Source organism: Ovis aries, chromosome 2 (assembly GCF_016772045.2).
Source record: "Ovis aries strain OAR_USU_Benz2616 breed Rambouillet chromosome 2, ARS-UI_Ramb_v3.0, whole genome shotgun sequence".
NCBI lineage: Eukaryota > Metazoa > Chordata > Mammalia > Artiodactyla > Bovidae > Ovis > Ovis aries.
In genome coordinates, this window is record NC_056055.1 from 113,539,015 (window position 1) to 113,558,129 (window position 19,115).

At 42.7% G+C, this 19,115-nt stretch overlaps 1 protein-coding gene and 1 non-coding gene across 4 annotated transcripts in view; both read right to left on the minus strand.

Moving 5' to 3' along the window:
• Positions 1–16,701, minus strand: part of OCA2 (OCA2 melanosomal transmembrane protein) — a 339,669-nt gene extending 322,968 nt beyond the window's left edge. For all 3 annotated transcript variants that reach the window (XR_009599263.1, XM_004004469.5, XM_060409587.1), the window contains exon 1: positions 16,573–16,701. The gene's annotated coding sequence lies outside the window, so the exon portion shown is untranslated. The remainder of the gene's footprint in view (positions 1–16,572) is intronic.
• Positions 16,702–18,428: 1,727 nt separating this feature from the next.
• LOC114113323 (U6 spliceosomal RNA) lies at positions 18,429–18,532 on the minus strand. Its single transcript, XR_003588382.1, has one exon. It is a non-coding gene; the product is annotated as a U6 spliceosomal RNA (small nuclear RNA).
• Between the last annotated feature and the right edge of the window lie 583 nt (positions 18,533–19,115).

Sequence of the window (19,115 nt, forward strand, 5' to 3'; positions counted from 1 at the left end):
AAAACCACTTAAAATCTGATCAAAAAGAATAAGATACCTAGGAATAAACTTAACCAAGATAATAAAAGACTTATATACTGAAAACTATGAAACACTAATAAAAGTAACTGAAGATGATACAAATAAATGGAAATATAACCCATCTTCATGGATTGAAAGAATTAATACTGTTAACATGTCCATACTACCCAAAGCAATCCATAGATTTAACACAATCCCTAGCAATCTATAGATTTAAGGCAATCCCTATCAAAACACACATGACATTTCTCACAAAATTATAAAAAATAATCTTATAACAAAATGTGTATGAAACCATAAAAGTCCCTGAATAGCAAAAGCAATTTGGAGAGAAATGAACAGAGCTGGAAGTATCAGGCTCCCTGACATCAGCCTATACTACACAGCTACAGTAATCAAAACAGTATGGTTCTGGCCAAAAACAACAACAAAAAAAAACAAAAACAAAAAAACAGACACAGAGATCAATGGGACAGAACAGAGAGGTCAGAAAAAAACCATGCACTTATGGTCAAATAATCTATGAGAAAGAAGACAAGAATATATAATGAAGAAAAGACAATCTCTTCAATAATTGGTGCTGGGAAAACTGGACAATTACATGTAAAAAATTAACTTAGAACATTTTCTCACACCATACACAGAAATAAACTCAACATGGATTAATAACCAAACTTAAGACCTGATATCATAAAACTTCTTTTAAAAAAATACATTGGCAGTAGGCTGCTTGCCATCAGTTTTAGCATTTTTTTTTTTAATTTGCCTCTTCAGGGAAAGGAAACAAAAGCAAAATCAACAAATGGGACTATGTCAAACTAAAACATTTTTGCACAGTGAAGAAATCTATCAACAAAAAGGAAACCTACTGAATGGAAAAAGATATTTGCAAATGATACATCTGGTAAAAGGTTAATATCCAAAACACATACAGAACTCATACAACTCAACATCAAAACAAAAAATCTGATTTATTTTTTGCTAATCCAAGACTTTTATTAAACTTTTTCTTTTATATAGGAGTGTAGCTAATTAACAATGTTCTGATGGTTTCAGATAGACAGCAAAGGGATTCAGCTATACATATGCATGTATCCATTCTCTCCCAAACTCCCCTCCCATCCAGCTGCCACGTAACACTGAGCAGAGCCATTCTATACATTAGGTCCTTGTTGGTTATCCATTTTAAATATAGCAGTGTGTACCTGTCCATTTCAAACTCCCTAACTACCCCTTTCCCTTGGCAACCATAAATTCTTTCTCTAAGTATGTTTCTATTTTGTGAATAAGTTCATTTGTTTCATGTTTTCTTAGATTCTGCATATAAGGGATGTCATACAATGTTTCTGTTTCTCTGCTGTCCTACTTCACTCAGTATGACAATCTATAGGTCCATCCATGTTGCTGGAAATGGCCTTATTTCATCCTTTTTAATGACTGGGGAATATTCCATCATATATATATGTACTACATATTCTTTATCCATTCCTCCATCAATGGACATTTAGGTTGCTTCCCTATCCTGGCTATTGTAAACAGTGTTGCAATGAACATCAGGGTGCGTGTATCCTACTGGATCATGTTTTTGTCTGGATATATGCCCAGGAACAGGATTGCAGGCTCATATAGAATTTTTAGGTTTTTAAGGAACTTCTATATGGTTCCCATAGTGTCTGTATCAATTCCCATCAACAGTGTATGAGAGTTTCCTTCTCTTCACACCCTCTCCAGCATATATACATATATATAATATACACACACATATATATGTCTGTATATAATATATATAACATTATACATAACAATATATATTTCATATATGTACATATATGTAATGGAATATTACTCAGCCTTTAAAAAAAAGAATGAAATATTGCCACTTACAACAACATGGATGATGACCTGAAAGGTATTATGCTTAGTAAAATAAGTTAGACAGAGAAAGACAAACACTGTAAGATTTTACTTTTATGTAGAATCTAAAAATTACAGCAAATGATATAACAAAATAGAAACAGACTCACAGATACAAAGAACAAACTTGTGGTTATCAGTAAGGAGAGGTACGGGGGGAGGAGCAAGATGAGGAAGAGGGATAGGAGGTATAAACTGCAAGTTATAAAATAACTAAGACAGGATCAAATCAAGATGGCAAGATAAAGGGCATGTGTTCATCTACTCCTGCAAGAACATCAAAATTGAAACTAGCTGTTGAATAATCATCAACAAAGAATGTTGGAAGTGAGAGAGTTAATTTAGGTAGGGAGTCCAGGGCCATTTAAACAGAAGGTAAACATTCTCCTTCTCCGTAGAAGCGTGGCAGCTGCGACAGACAGCGCAGAAGCATGGCTGAGAGGAGCTACCCCACGTCCAAGGTCAGGAGCAGCAGCTGCACTTTGCTGGAGCAGCCATGAAGAGATACCCCACGTCCAAGGTAAGAGAAACCCAAGTCAGACGGTAGGTGTTGCAAGAGGGCATCAGAGGGCAGACACACTGAAACCATAATCACAGAAAACTAGTCAATCTAATCACACTAGGACCACAGCCTTTTCTAACTCAATGAAACTAAGCCATGCCCTGTGGGGCCCACCCAAGATGGAAGGGTCATGGTGGAGAGATCTGATAGAATGTGGTCCACTGGAGAAGGGAATGGCAAACCACTTCAGTATTCTTGCCTTGAGAACCCCATGAACAGTATGAAAAGGCAAAATGATAGGATACTGAAAGAGGAACTCCCCAGGTCAGCAGGTGCCCAATATGCTAGTGGAGATCAGTGGAGAAATAACTCCAGAAAGAATGAAGGGATGGAGCCAAAGCAAAAACAATACCCAGTTGTGGATGGAAGCAAGGTCTGATGCTGTAAAGGGCAATATTGCATAGGAATCTGGAATGTTAGTTCCATCAATCAAGGCAAATTGGAAGTGGTCAAGCAGGAGATGGCAAGAGTGAACATTGACATTCTATGAATCAAAGAACTAAGATGGACTGGAATGGGTAATTTTAATTCAGATTACCATTACATCTACTACTGTGGGCAGGAATCCCTCAGAAGAAATGGAGTAGCCAGCATGGTCAACAGAAGAGTCCAAAATGTAGTATTTGGATGCAATCTCAAAAATGAGAGAATGATCTCTGTTCATTTCCAAGGCAAACCATTCAATATCATGGTAATTGAAGTCTATGCCCCATCCAGTAATGCTAGAGAAGCTGAAGTAGAACAGTTCTATGAAGACCTACAAGATCTTATAGAACTAACACCCAAAACAGATGTTCTTTTCATTATAGGGGACTGGAATACAAAAGTAGGAAGTCAAAAAACACCTGGAGTAACAGGTAAAATTGGCATTGAAGTACAGAATGAAGCAGGGCAAAGACTATTAGAGTTCTGCCAAGAGAATGCACTGGTCATAGCAAACACCCTCTTCCAACAACACAAGAGAAGACTCTACACATGGGCATCACCAGATGGTCAACACCGAAATCAGACTGATTGATTATATTCTTTGCAGCCAAAGATGGAGAAGCTCTATACAGTCAGCAAAAACAAGACCAGGAGCTGACTGTGGCTCCTATCATGAACTTCTTATTACCAAATTCAGACTGAAATAGAAGAAAGTGGAGAAAACCACTATACCATTCAGGTAAGACCTAAATCAAATCCCTTATGATTATACAGTGGAAGTGAGAAACAGATTTAAGGGACTAGATCTGACAGAGTGCCTGATGAACTAAGTATGGAGGTTTGTGACACTGTACAGGAGACAAGAATCAAGACCATGCCCAAGAAAAAGAAATGCAAAAAAGCAAAATGGCTTTCTGAATAGGCCTTACAAATAGCTGTGAATAGAAGGTAAGTGAGAAGCAAATTTGCTGACAAGGAAAGATATACCTATTTGAATGTAGAGTTCCAAAGACAAGCAAGGAGAGATATGAAAGCCTTCCTCAGTGATCAATGCAAAGAAATGGAGGAAAACAATAGAATGGGAAAGACTAGAGATCTCTTCAAGAATATCAGCGATACCAAGGGAACATTTGATGCAAAGACAGGCTCAATAAAGGACAGAAATGGTATAGACCTAACAGAAGATATTAAGAGGTGGCAAGAATACACAGAAGAACTGTACAAAAAAAGATCTTCATGACCCAGATAATCACGATGGTGTGATCACTCACCTAGAGCCAGACATCCTGGAATGTGAGGTCAAGTGGGCCTTAGGAAGCATCACTACAAACAAAGCTAGTGGAGGTGATGGAATTCCAGTGGAGCTATTTCAAATCCTGAAAGATGATGCTGTGAAAGTGCTGCACTCAATATGCCAGCACATTTGGAAAACTCAGCAGTGGCAACAGGACTGGAAAAGGTCAGTTTTCATTCCAATCCCAAAGAAACGTAATGCCAAAGAATGCTCAAACTACTGCACAATTGCACTCATCTCACACGCTAGTAAAGTCATGCTCAAAATTCTCCAAGCCAGGCTTCAGCAATACGTGAACTGTGAACTTCCAGATGTTCAAGCTGGTTTTAGAAAAGGCAGAGGAACCAGAGATCAAATTGCCAACATCCGCTGGATCATGGAAAAGGCAAGAGAGTTCCAGAAAAACATCTATTTCTGTTTTATTAACTATGCCAAAGCCTTTGTGTGGATCACAATAAACTGTGGAAAATTCTGAAAGAGATGGAAATAGCAGACCACCTGACCTGCCTCTTGAGAAATATGTATGCAGGTCAGAAAGCAACAGTTAGAACTGGACATGGAACAACAGACTGGTTCCAAATAGGAAAAGGAGTATGTCAAGGCTGTATATTGTCACCCTGCTTATTTAACTTCTATGCAGAGCACATCATGAGAAATGCTGGTCTGGAGGAAACACAAGCTGGAATCAAGATTGCTGGGAGAAATATCAATAACCTCAGATATGCAGATGACACCACCCTTATGGCAGAAAGTGAAGAACTAAAGAGCCTTTTGATGAAAGTGAAAGAGGAGAGAAAAGCTTGGCTTGAAGCTCAACATTCAGAAAAAGACGATCATGGCATCTGGTCCCATCACTTCACAGCAAATAGATGGGGAAACAGTGGAAACAGTGGCTGACTTTATTCTTTTGGGCTCCAAAATCACTGCAGATGGTGATTGCAGCCAAGAAATTAAAAGACACTTACTTCTTGGAAGGAAAGTTATGACCAACCTAGACAGCATATTAAAAAGCAGAGACATTACTTTGCCAACAAAGGTCCATCTAGTCAAGGCTATGGTTTTTCCAGTAGTCGTGTATGGATGTGAAAGTTGGACTGTGAAGAAAGCTGAATGCTGAAGAATTGATGCTTTTGAACTGTGGTGTTTTAAAAGACTCTTGAGGGTCCCTTGGACTGCAAGGAGATCCAACCAGTCCATCCTAAAGGAAATCAGTCCTGGGTGTTCATTGGAAGAAATGATGTTGAAGCTAAAACTCCAATACTTTGGCCACCTGATGCGAAAAGCTAACTCATTGGAAAAGACCCTGATGCTGGGAAAGATTGAGGGCAGAAGGAGAAGGGGACGACAGAGCATGAGATGGGTGGATGGCATCACTGACTCAATGGATATGGGTTTGGGTGGACTTTGGGAGTTGGTCATGGACAGGGAGGCCTGGCATGCTGTGGTTCATGGGGTTACAAAGAGCAGGACACAAATGAGTGACTGAACTGAACATTCTCACTCATGCTGTCCTTAAGTTCTGTGCAACAATGTATCTTGCCCTAGAACTGGTTTTTCTTTAGGTTGGGAGTAATAACTACCCGGCCACAGGATGTCTCTTTTGCTGTTCTTTTCAAGCCTTTATCAATATAGTAGAAAAAGTTTTATGTATACATATATAAATAGTAAGTGAAAGTTGCTCAGTCATGTCTGACTCTTTGCGACGCCATGGACTGTGGCCCATCAGGCTCCCCTGTCCATGGAATTCTCCAGGCAAGAATAGTAGAGTGGATTGCCATTTTCTCCTCCAGGGGATCTTTCTGACCCAGGAATCAAACCCACTTCTCCTGAGACTCCTGCATTGCAGGCAGGCTTTTTACCCCTGAGCCACCAGGGAAATCATGTATAAATAGTAAATATAATACAAAATATATGTTTTGAAAAACTTATGAACTTTTGCCTAGCCAAACAAATTTATGCCATTTTAGTTCCACTTGTTTGACTAGAAAGCTATGTTTCTAATTTACATTCAGTCAAAACTTTGATATAGTTCCATTTATTCTGACATCTAGTGTTACTGCTAAAGTCTAGAAAGATTATTCTAGTGATTAAAAAAAAATGTTGAATGAGTCTTGAAAATCCTAATTCACGCCAGTCTATGTCTGACGCAGGATGCAGCATGCTTGGGGCTGGTGCATGGGGATGACCCAGAAAGATGTTATGGGGAGGGAGGTGGGAGGGGGGTTCATGTTTGGGAATGCATGTAAGAATTAAAGATTTTAAAATTTAAAAAATAAAAAACTAAAAAAAAAAAAATCCTAATTCAATTCTGAGAATATAAAGATATACTATGTTATTAAAAAGAAAAACAATAAGAAATTAACATGTGATACAGTATTATTAACTAAAGTACAGGTTTCATTCAAATTTCTCACAAGTTTGTGCTAGTGTCTAATATTTATTTTCACACCTTATTTAACTGCACTGAGCAGCTTAAGCTGCATGCAACAAATTCTGGTAAATTCTCTTCGTGTTTATTCTATCACAAGTATTTTCTAATTTTTCTTGTTATGGCTTCTTAGATATAACCATCACTTAAAGGTGAGCATTTAATTTCCAAATATGTAGTTTTTTAAAGTTATCTTGTATATTAATTTCTCGTTTAAATAAAACTTTCTTCTCTGCAACCACTCTCTGTGATTTTTCAGCCTTCTAACTTTATTGAGGCTTTTAATGGCTAAGTCAAAGATCTCTCTTGGTAAATGTCACATTGTACTTCAAAATATGTGAGCTATTTTCAAATATAGTTTGACACTGATTTCTAACATAATTCCATAATTAAAAGAGAACAGACTCTGTATGACTTCAATACTTTTAGACCATGAAATTCTTCCACCTTGTTTTATGTCCCTGGATCTATTCCAGTGTCTCCTAGTTAATAGTCTATGGGAACTTGGGTAGAATTTGTATCCTATTGTTGTGTGAAAACTGTATAAATCTTAATTATGTTGAATGGGCTCATCGTGTTTTTCAGGTCTACCATATCCTTTTGCTTCTCTGTATAATCATTCTATTAACTTTTGAATGTTTGACATTGAAACTCAAACTAAAAATCTTATCTACTTTAAAAATAATTTTAATATATAATAGAACTATATGTAACTTTGTTATGTGTTTCCCAAGTCTCCTGTAAATGTGTAAAATCATAAATTTTGTAATTTAAAAAATATAACTATAATACAAGTATATAATTTACAGCACAGGGGATATAGCCAATATTTTAGAATAACTTTATATCAGTATAATCTACCAAAATACTGAATCACTATGTTTTACATCTGGACTAAATGTAGTATAAGTCAATTATAATAAATAAAAGAAAGAAAAACATTATTAATAACAATAAATGACATTTTCTGGGGAAAAGGGAAAGAAATGGAAAGGGAAAAAAGGAAAGAAAACATCATTTTCTGCCTTAAATATATATAATACTTGTCTATTTGTTAATTATACTCTAATGAAGTTGAAAAAAGAACTGAAAGAAAAAGCATGTGAGTGGTTAAACAAATGATATTATCATGGAACATTTATACTCACAAGCTATTGAAACATGCAACAACTTGCATGAATGCACTTTCACAGAGATAAGCTATTCACAAAAGGTTACATATCATATGATTCTGTGTGTGAAACATCATTGAAATGACAAAATTATAGAAATGAGAACAGCTTAGCTGTTTCCCCCTGGTTAAGTGTGGGGTGGGGTGGATGGAATGTAAGTGTTGTAAAAGGGCAACACGATGGTCCTTTGGTGATATGATGCCCTGTATCTTGGACATCCTGGCAGTCATGTTGTACTATAGTTTTGCATGAGGTTTGCCACTGGAGGAAACTTTGTAAAGGGTTCAGGGCATCTCACTATTATTTCTTTCAATTGCACGTATATATACAATTGCCTCAAAATAAAAAATCGAATCTCTCTGTCTTCCCAGAGTCATTCAGCCACTGCCCAGTCCCTCTCCTGTTCTGTATAGCACGACTTCTCAAGACTATATTCACTTCTCCTTTATTGAGCCCACTTCACCCAAGCTTATATCCCCCCAGTTTGATGAAAAACAACCTTGCCAAGGTCATTGGTAAACTCTCAACTCTGTCCCTCTCTGGGGTTCTCAGCATCCTACAGTGCAAGCACCTTTCCTTCTGGTCCCACAATTCCCTGGCCCTCTGGTTCTTCTTCCCATTCTCCTTTGCTGACTCCTTCCCCTCTTCCCAGCCTTTGTCTTGAGCCCTCCCTCCCTAGATCTCAGTCTCAGGGCTTTAGACACAGGCCACTCTGAAGATGTTTATCTCCCATTCCAACCTACCCTGAGTTCAGGCTCCCACCACAGCCTCCTCTGCGTCCCTGCTCATCACTGCCCAGTGACTCTGTTCTTGCTCGGCCCACTTTCTCAGGGTGACTGAGGGCTCTGCTCACCCAGAGGTTCCTCGCCTTCTCTTATGTTCCTCATCCTGTTCCTCTAAACATATCCTAAATCCTCCTGCTTGCACTTCTCACACATGTGACTGGAGAACCCCAGCCCACAGCATGTCCACTGGGAACACTCTCCAGCACCCCTGCCCCCGGCTGAACTTCCACTGAACCCAAAGCCTCAGTCTGGTCTCATCCCACTGAACCCCATGCAACTGATCTACTGAAAGATGTCTAGTGCTCACCCTGAGAACTCCACAGAAGAGGGCCTGGTCAAAATATGAGGGTAAGCTTGGGCTGGGACAGACACCTGCAGTCAGTAGGAGAGGTGCCATCCCTGGCACCCTGACCGTCTGGAGCAGGAACCCTCCAGTCAGTCAGATTTCCACACCAAAATAACCAAGTTGCCACCAATTTAGGAAAAAAAAAAATGATGGTCATGGCTAACATTTCAGACACAGTGGAATGTCATAGTCACACCTGGCCTTAAAAACATCCATCTGTGCTATCTGTTCTGCCCTCTGGCTCTGACTCCTCCCCACTAGCCTAGTTGCGGTGCCCAGGGGATGTGCCCAGAGGCTGATGGGAGGGACCCATCAGTTGACAACACTGGGTACAAGGGCGGCCAGGGGACAGTGCACAGGGTGAGATGACTGGGCATGCCCTGCTGGGAGGGCAGCGGGTTCTACCCCTGTGTCTTTCCTGACCTGGTCCAGCAGCTGTTGTTCACTGTTCCAGGCCTGAGAGGAAGCTCAACAATGAAGGCATTAAGAAAGGAGGATCAATAAGTGGGATTTATCCCAGAGATGCAAGGATTGTTCAATATATGCAAATCAATCACTGTGATACAGCATATCAACAAACTGAAAGATATAAACCATATGATCATCTCTACAGATGCAGAAAAAGTTTTCAACAAATTAAACACCCATTTATGATAAACACTCTCCAGAAAGTAGGCATGGAAGAAAACTACCTCAACATAATAAATGCCATATACAGAAAACATTATTCTCAGTGGTGAAGAACCGAAAGCATTTCCTCTAAGATGAGGGACAAAACAAGAGGTGCCCACTCTCACCACTGTTATTCAACATAATTTGGAAAAAATCAGAAAGAGAAGTTAAGGAAACAATCCCATTTGCCATCACAACAAAAAGAATAAAATACCTAGGGATAAACTTACCTAAAGATGCAAAAGACCTGTATGCAGAAAACTATAAGACACTGATGAAAGAAATCAAAGATGACACAAACAGATGGAGAGCTATACCATGTTCTTGGATTGGAAGAGTCAATATTGGAAAAGTTACTGCTGCTTCTGCTAAGTCCTTTCAGTTGTGTCTGACTCTGCGACCCCATAGACGGCAGCCCACCAGGCTCCCCCATCCCTGGGATTCTCCAGGCAAGAACACTGGAGTGAGCTGCCATTTCCTTCTCCAATGCATGAAAGTGAAAAGTGAAAGTGACGTCGCTCAGTCGTGTCCAACTCTTAGCGACCCCATGGACTGCACCCCACCAGGCTCCTCCATCCATGGGATTTTCCAGGCAAAAGTACTGGAGTGGCTACACTACCCAAAGTAATCTACGGATTTAATGCAATCCCTATCAAACTACCTGCCTCCTGAGAAACCTGTATGCAGGTCAAGAAGCAACAGTTAGAACCAGATATGGAACAATAGAGGTATCACCTCACACCAGTTAGAATGGCCATCATTAAAAAGCCTATAAACAATAACTGCTGGAGAGAATGTGGAGAAAAGGGAACCCTCTTGTACTGTTGGTGGGAATGCAAATTGATACAGCCACTATGGAGAACAGTACAGAGATTCTTTAAAAAGCAAAAAAAAAAAAAAAAACCAAACTGGGAATAGAACTATCATATGACCCAAATGCCACTACTAGGTATTTACCCTGAGAAAGCCATAATTGAAAGAGACACCCGTACCCCAATGTTCACTGCAGCACTTTTTACAATAGATAGGAAATAGAAGCAACCTAGATGTCCCTTGACAGATTAATGGATACGGTAGCTGCGGTACATATATAAAATGGAATATTACTCAGCTACAGAAAAGAAAAGAACGCATTTGAGTCAGTCCTAATGAGGTGGATGAACCTTGTCTATTATACTGAGTGAAGTAAGTCAGAAAGAAGAAGAAAAATATTGTATGTTAATGCATTCATATGGAATCTAGACAAAATGGTACTGATGAACCTATCTGCAGGGGAACAGTGGAGATGCAAACATAGAGAACAGACTTGTGGACACAGTAGGAGGAGACAGGGAGGAGACACAGGGAGGAGAGGGAGGGACACATTCAAAGAGCAGTACAGCATATACTTTGCATGCTAAGTTACTTCGGTCATGTCCAACTCTGTGCGACCCTATGGACGGTAGCCTGCCAGGCTCCTCTGCTCATACGATTCCCCAGGCAAGGATACTGGAGTGGGTTGCCATGCCCTCCTCCAGGAGATCTTTCTGACCCAGGGATCGAACCTGTGTCTCTTACATCTCCCGCACTGGCAGGCAGATTCCTTACCACTAGCACCACTTACCATATATAAAATAGATTGCAAGTGGGAATTTGCTGTGTGACACAAGGACCTCAACCCAGTGCTCTGTGACAAACTACAGGGGTGGGATGGGGTGGGAAATAGCAGAGGGTTTAAGGAGGGAGGGGACATATATATACCTGTGGCTGATCCATGTTAATGTATGGCAGAGGCCAACACAATATTGTAAAGCAATTACCCTCCAATTAAAAAATAGAGGGGAAAAAAGAATCAAAAACAAAAAAGAAAAGGGGATTAACAGAGCTGTGTTCTCTATGCTCCAGCTGGGGCCAGACACCCACAGCCCTTCCGTGATGGCCCTGAGAGCAGAATTTGTCTAGGATTTTCTGGGCATGATAGAATTTCTTTGCATTCCAGGTTTGGTGCCGATGAGCCAGCAGAGACATAGGAACAGGAAGTGGAAGAGTGGCAAGTCCTAGGAACCTTCCCTGAGTAGCCTTCAGCCCAGCAAGACTACACCTAAACAAGCACCTCCTTGGTACACTGTGCATATTGTGATGCTGTTATAGTTGTCTTTGGGATGTGGTCCCCTCTTCTGCACAGACAGGCCAATTGAATAAAGTGAATGACTTAATACAATGCTGCTGCTCCTGCTGCTAAGTCGCTTCAGTCGTGTCCAACTCTGTGCGACCCCATAGACGGTAGCCCACCAGGCTCCCCCGTCCCTGGGATTCTCCAGGCAAGAACACTGGAGTGGGTTGCCATTTCCTTCTCCAATACATGAAAGTGAAAAGTGAAAGTGAAGTCGCTCAGTCATGTCCAACTCTTCACGACCCCATGGACTGCAGCCTACCTGAGATGGTCCATGGGATTCTCCAGGCAAGAGTACTGGAGTGGGTTGCCATTGCCTTCTCCTAGCCTGGTGCTTTTACAGTAGTGCATAAACCAGCAGTAGCAATACACGTCATGTGGAAAACAGTTTCTTTGTAAATTTTAAGAATACTTTTCTCCTTGTTCTTTCATCATTTGACATAATGCAATAATGAAAACATACGACAGACTAAAAGCACGTTAGCTGCTATGAAAACTTTATTATTAAATAGAAATCACTCCACAGGCAGTTCCTTCCTCCTGTGGACAATGTTTAAGTCCTGAGAACACACCCAGTTATACAATGTCCCTCTCCACAAAACCATTCAGGACCAAAGCTTCCTTCTTGAGGTAGAACTGTCCAGGTAGCTGCATCCCTGTGGGTGTGACTGGGTCTTCTGCATTTGGTGCAGTCTTTCTAGGTGATGAAGCCCAGAGAAGGTACAGGCATCGACTCTGGGATTGTAGAGGCCACCAGGAATTGGCCTACCCTGTACGCAGAGACAGGCCTTTCCCAGTGACGGCAGTGCAGGTGCCTTTTCCCTTATCCCACCCAGGCCAGGCCAAGGCTGCCAAGTCTGATCCTTAATCCCTTCAAATGGCTCTTGCAATGAATGAATTGGGTTAAAAGCCCCCTTTTATGTTCTCTCTTTTTAATTCTCTATCTTTAGTTATTTTGGGCCGCACTGGGTCTTTCTGGCTGTGCATGGGTTTTCTCTAGTTGTAGCGAGCGGAGGCTGTTCTCTAGTCATGGTGTGAGGGCTTCTCATTGAGGTGGCTTCTCCTGCTGCGGAGCATAGACTCTAGAGCACAGGCTCAGTGGCTGTGGCGCAGCAGCTGAGCTGCCCTGAGACACGTGGGATCTTCCCAGAGGAGACCAAACCAGTGTCCCCTGAGTTGCAAGGTGGATTCTTAACCACTGGCCCAACCAGGGAAGCCCTCTGTTCTCTTTTAAAGTGGGGACAAAGAATATTGCCTACTGTATCAGTAAACAAAGGACGCTATGACAATGAAGCCAACAGCCCCTGCAGCCACCGACGACTGCACCCTGAGGAGGTTCCGGGTGCAGGAAGCAGATGGGATGCAGGCCCCGGAGAGCTGAGGTGCATTTCAAAGGAGTGATTTCAGCGGGCCCAGACCTAGCATCTTCTCCAAAAGAGAAAAGCACTAAATTCCTTGGGAAATCTGGTTCCTTTCAATTAACAGTTATCTTTTGATATTCCGACTACCTGGTTTCTGCAGCAAAAATTCCTATATATCTTGGCTACTCTCTTACTTCTTCAAAGCAATCCCTCAGAGATATCTGAAAGGCTGTCTTCTGGGGCGTGAGTCCTCAGAAAACGCCCTGAATAAAACATAATTCTCAACTCTTAGTTCAGACAAAAGAGCTGTCTTCCTCTGAGCCTGGAGAAGAACTTGGTATGCCTGTGTCAAGTTGCTCCAGTGGCGTCAGACTCTGCGATCCCGTGCGCTGTGACCTGCCAGGCTCCTCTGTCCACGGGTTTCTCCAGGCGAGAATACTGGAGTGGGTTGCCGTGCCCACCTCCAGAGGATCTTCCTGATCCAAGGATCAAACGCAAGTCTCTTCTGTCTCCTGCCTTGGCAGGCAGGTTCTTACCACTAGTGCCACCTGGGAAGCCCCAAGTGAAGAAGAACTTGGAGGTCCCACTCTGTGCTCAGGCCTCTCTCTCTCTCCCCGTTGTAGGAGACAGAGCTTTCCCTCCCCGAAAAGAGACTTGCGCTGCAGTTGAGTCCTGCTACTCCCCTTCCCAAGTGCAACTCCTTGTACTTGGGGTCTCAGGTGCCCAGCATGGGGGCATCCTGCCCAAGCGAGCAGTTCCCTGAACAGTAGGCAAGTACCTCCACATATCTCGCAGTACAGCACAACTGAAAGCACAAAACTCTAAAATCTAACCAGCAAGTGAGGTTCTCACCCGTGGACATGTGATTCACCAGTCCCCTTCCGCAGCCCAGACCACTGTGTTCCAGCTGCCTTCTTATCTACCCGTGTCTCCAAGGTGCCCAAACACCTCTGCTGCTGCTGCTGCTAAGTCGCTTCAGTCGTGTCCAACTCTGTGCGACCCCAGAGACGGCAGCCCACCAGGCTCCCCGGTCCCTGGGATTCTCCAGGCAAGAACATTGGAGTGGGTTGCCATTTCCTTCTCCACTGCATGAAAGTGAAAAGTGAAAGTGAAGTCGCTCAGTCGTGTCCGACTCCTAGTGACCCCATGGACTGCAGCCTACCAGGCTCCTCTGTCCATGGGACTTTCCAGGCAAGAGTACTGGAGTGGGGTGCCATTGCCTTCTCCAAAAGACCTCTGCAGAAGCCCCAAAACCTGTTCCTTCCCCTGGGGCCCTGTGACCATTCAGGTACACACAACCAGGAGCACCTCTGATGACTCCCTCTGACTCTGCAGACCCCTCACCTAAGCAGAGCCTCCCTGACCTGACTGCAGTCACCTCTCAGCTGGCAGGACTCTGCAGTGGCTTTCTAGAACCTCCTAGCTGCTCCCCACCATCTAATCACGGCGATATTTCCAACATGCACATGATGCCCTAGACTCAAGCTTAAAACATTCCTCAGGCATCGAGGCACCCAGATCTCTAGCAGCGGCTACTGTCTCCCCCACCCCATGATTCCTGATGATCTCAGATCTCACTAACCCCAAGGGTGTCGTGGATTCTCATAAAACAAGAATGGTATCAGCATTTGCTTTTCATCAGTGCCATAAATCTTTATATTCCTAAATCACCCTCACATTATACCTGATTTGAACAATGACACTCAAGCATTTGTAAACTAAATCTGCAATAAGAGGTAGTTTTTGTGCAATCCTTTACAGTTTGGCTCAGATGGTAAAGAATCTGCATGCAATATGAGAGACCTGGGTTCAATCCCTGAGTTGAGAAGATCCCCTGGAGGAGGGCATGGCACTCCACCCCAGTATTCTTGCCTGGAGAATCCCCATGAACAGAGGAGCCTGGCAGGCTACATTCCATAGGATCACAAAGCGACTAAACTCAGAGTTACAGTTTACCTAGAGCTCTCATCTGACTAGTGTTTACGTGGGTTGAGTCAGCGGTGAGAGCAGATGTCATCCCATAGTTCAGGCAGAACATTTGCTGCCTGAACTGTTCCAAATCCTCCTCCTCCATATCCCCACAGCCCTCCCGGGCTGGGGACGCCCTTTGTCTTGGGAACTTGCCTCCCAATGAGCCATTATATCCAGAAAATAACTTGCTGTGGTGTCAAGCCCGCGTGCTCATACCAGCTATTCAGTCTTAGACTTTGCACATTTTCTCTGAGAGGAATTTTCCTTGTTCCTAAAAGCAACAATTCAGCACAGGCTTATTAAAACCCCGCCTGCTCCCTAGAACAGGTTAGCTCCTCATCTCCTCTCTCCCAACTAACCTGAGATTTAATCCTTAATAGCAATTATGTGAGAGGGCTTCCCTGATGGCTCAGGTGGTAAAGAATCTGCCTGCAATCTGGGAGACCTGGGTTCGACCCCTGATTTGAGAAGATCCCCTGGAGGAGGGCATGGCAAACCGCTCCAGTATTCTTGCCTGGAGAATCCCCATGGACAGAGGAGCCTGGCAGCTACAGTCCATGGGTTCACATGGAATCAGACACACCGAACGACTAAGCACAGCACAGCACAAGGATCCCTAGACGTATTCAATCTCCCAGGCCCTCCAAGCCCTGGCAGGCCTTGCCCCAGGGGCCTGGACAGCAGACCCCATGCTCACCCCTTACACGCACACCTCAGGGATGGCATTTCCTAGATGATTTAGGTTACAAAGGACTGCCTTGTAAACACAAGGATATAGAAGCTGCCCACCCTGCTCACAGCCTCCTGTTGGCTCTTCCTCAAAATCACTGCAGGCTGTAGAGTTATCACATTCCTTAAATCAGTGCTCAAACATTTTCCTTGGGTAGCTTCACAGGTAGCCAGGTCAGTGTGGTAGGAGCTCCAGATACCTACCCTGTCAAACCCAAGCACATCCACACCCAGGGATGCTTGTGCTTGACATCCGTTCTTTGGAAAGAGTGGGCAAGCTTAAATTCATTTACTCCACTGTGTGTGGTCAGAGTGCAGAGAAGCAGCTCTGAGGGATTTAAGGTTTTCACCCTGGCGCATTCCATTCCACAAAAACGCCTGACTAGTGTTCACGTGGATTAAGTCAGCGGTGAGAGCAGATGCCATTCCTCAGTTCAGGCAGAACATTTGCTGCCTGAACTGTTCCAAATTCTCCTCCTCCGTATCCCCACGGCCCTCCCGGGCTGGGGACGCCCTTTGTCTTGGGAACTTGGCTCCCAATGAGCCATTATATCCAGAAAATAACTTGTTGTGGTGTCAAGCCCGAGTGCTCATACCAGCTATTCAGTCTTAGACTTTGCACATTTTCCCTGAGAGGAATTTTCCTTGTTCCTAAAAGCAACAATTCAGCACAGGCTTATTAAAACCCCGCCTGCTCCCTAGAACAGGTTAGCTCTTCATCTCCTCTCTCCCAACTAACCTGAAGACTTGATCTTCTTCCAGAAGCAAGTTTGCAGTTGAAGATGAGAACGCTGAATGACGATGGAGGTAGTCCTGGGAGGCAGGCGAGCGCCCAGCTGCTCCACCGTCCTCCTGCTGGCCTGGCCACACCCACAGACGTCACGAGGGCATCCCCTCCTCCCCCAACCACTCCACCCCCTCGCTGCTCCCGCCCCTGCTCCCTTACCCTAGCAGCTGCAACAGACCGTCAAAAATTGAAGACAATATGTAAAATAGATAGCCATTGACAATTTGCTGTACGACTCAGGGAACTCAAACCCAGGATCTGTAACAAACCTAGAGGGGTGGGATGGAGTGGGAGGTGAGAGGGAGGTTCAAGAGGGTGCGGACATAATGTATACCTATGACTGATTCAAGTTGATGTTTGGCAGAAACCAACGCAATTCTGTAAAGCAATTATCCTTAGATTTAAAAAATACATTTAAAAATATTAAAAATTTTTTAATAAAAAAGAAATGAACAAAAGATGCTCCTGGTCAGAGACCAGAGCTCGCTCTCTTTTTTAATTGGAGTATAGTTGCTTTACAATGTTTTGTTAGTTTCTGCTGTGCAGCAAAATGAATCAGCTAGGATGAGATGGTTGGATGGTATCACGGACTCGATGGACCTGAGTCTGGGTGAACTCCGGGAGTTGGTGATGGACAGGGAGGCCTGGCGTGCTGCGATTCATGGGGTCGCAGAGAGTCAGACACAACTGAGCGACTGAACTGAACTGAACTGAACTGAACTGAACTGAACTGAACATATATATATATCCTATCTTTGGGGGATTTCCTTCCTATTTAGGTCACCAAAGAGCACTGAGTAGATTTCCCTGTGCTGTACAGCAGGTCCTCATTATCTACTTTATACATTATATAGAGAGATATATATTTCTCAACCCCAAGCTCCCAATTCATCCTCCCCACCCACTCCCTTCCCCCTTGGTATCCAGATGTTTGCTCTCTACACCTTTGTCTCTATTTCTGCTTTGCAGATCATCTTCATCATACAGTATTTGATTTTTCTCTTTCTGCTTACTTCATTCTGTATGACAGTCTCAAGGAATCTTTCATGGTATATTTCTACCACATCTACTTTATCCATTCCTCTGTTGATGGACATTCCATGTCCTGTCTATTGTAAATAGTGCCGTGATGAACCTTGGGGTACAAGTATCTTTTTGAATTATGCTTTACTCTGGGTATATGCCCAGTAGTGGGATTGCTGAGTCATATGGTAGTTCCATTTTTAGTTTTTTAAGTTAACTCCATACCGTTCTCCATTGCGGCTATACCGATTTACATTCCCACCAACAATGTAAGAGGGTTCCGTTTCTTCAAACCCTCTCCAGCATTTATTCTTTGTAAATGTTATGATAATGGCCATTCTGACTGGTATGAAGCGATACCTCATTGTAGTTTTGATTTGTATTTCTCTAATGAGTCATGTTGAGCATTTTTTTATGTACTTGTCAGCCATCCATATGTTTGTGTTTCTGTATTTCTTCTTCTTTGGAGAAATGTCTGTTTTGGTCTTCCACCCATTTTTTGACTGGGTTGTTGTTTTTCTGATGAGTTGCATGGACTGTTTGTATATTTTGCAGTTTAATTATTTGTCAGTTGTTTTGTTTGCAAATATTTCTTCCATTCTGACAGTTGTCTTTTTGCTTTGTTTATGGCTTTTTTCCTTTGCTGTGCCAAAGGTTTTAAGCTTAATTAGGTCCCATTTGTTTCTTTTGTTCTTATTTTCATTACTCTAGGATGTGGGTCAAAAAAGATCTTGCTGCAATTTATGTCAAAGAGTGTTCTGCCTATGGTTTCCTCTAAGAGTTTTGAAAATACAAAACGCTTCAAGAATTTACATGTCATCCTTGCTCAGGGGCCATGATAATCTTCTCTGCATGGTTCCAATTTTGGTAAGTGTTCCAATTTTAGTATGTGCCAAAATGAGTGCCAGGGGCAGAGCCCTCTCTGAACACTAGGTGCAGCCAGCACTTACTGTGCCCCATACAGCTCTGCTTGATAGAAGGTAGCCAAATACTGATACTTGTAACAGTTTTTTCCCTATGAACAAGAATTGGGAAAATGTGAAATTAGTAAATATTCTGCCAACGTTTTTCTGTTCTACTCTTTAAGAGTTCTCTACTACAGCTGGCAAACCTGATCAGCATTCATCCTATTTTCTTATGGTTTCCTGCCTCCAGCCTAGGGCTGTGAAGGTTACACTTGTGGAAAGTACTGTATCATACAACACACACACAAACAACACACCCACATACAGATGCACACTTGGACACACACGGACACATAAGGAAATGCAAACAGACACACCGAGACAGGTAAACTATTCACAGAGACACAAACATACACACACACATATCACAGACATTACACACACAGAGATGCAGAAGCACACACAAAAATATACACAGGCACACAGAGAGAAACATAAATAACTACACACACCCCAACACACAGACACATGTATAGGCACAAACACACAGGCACACACACACAGACA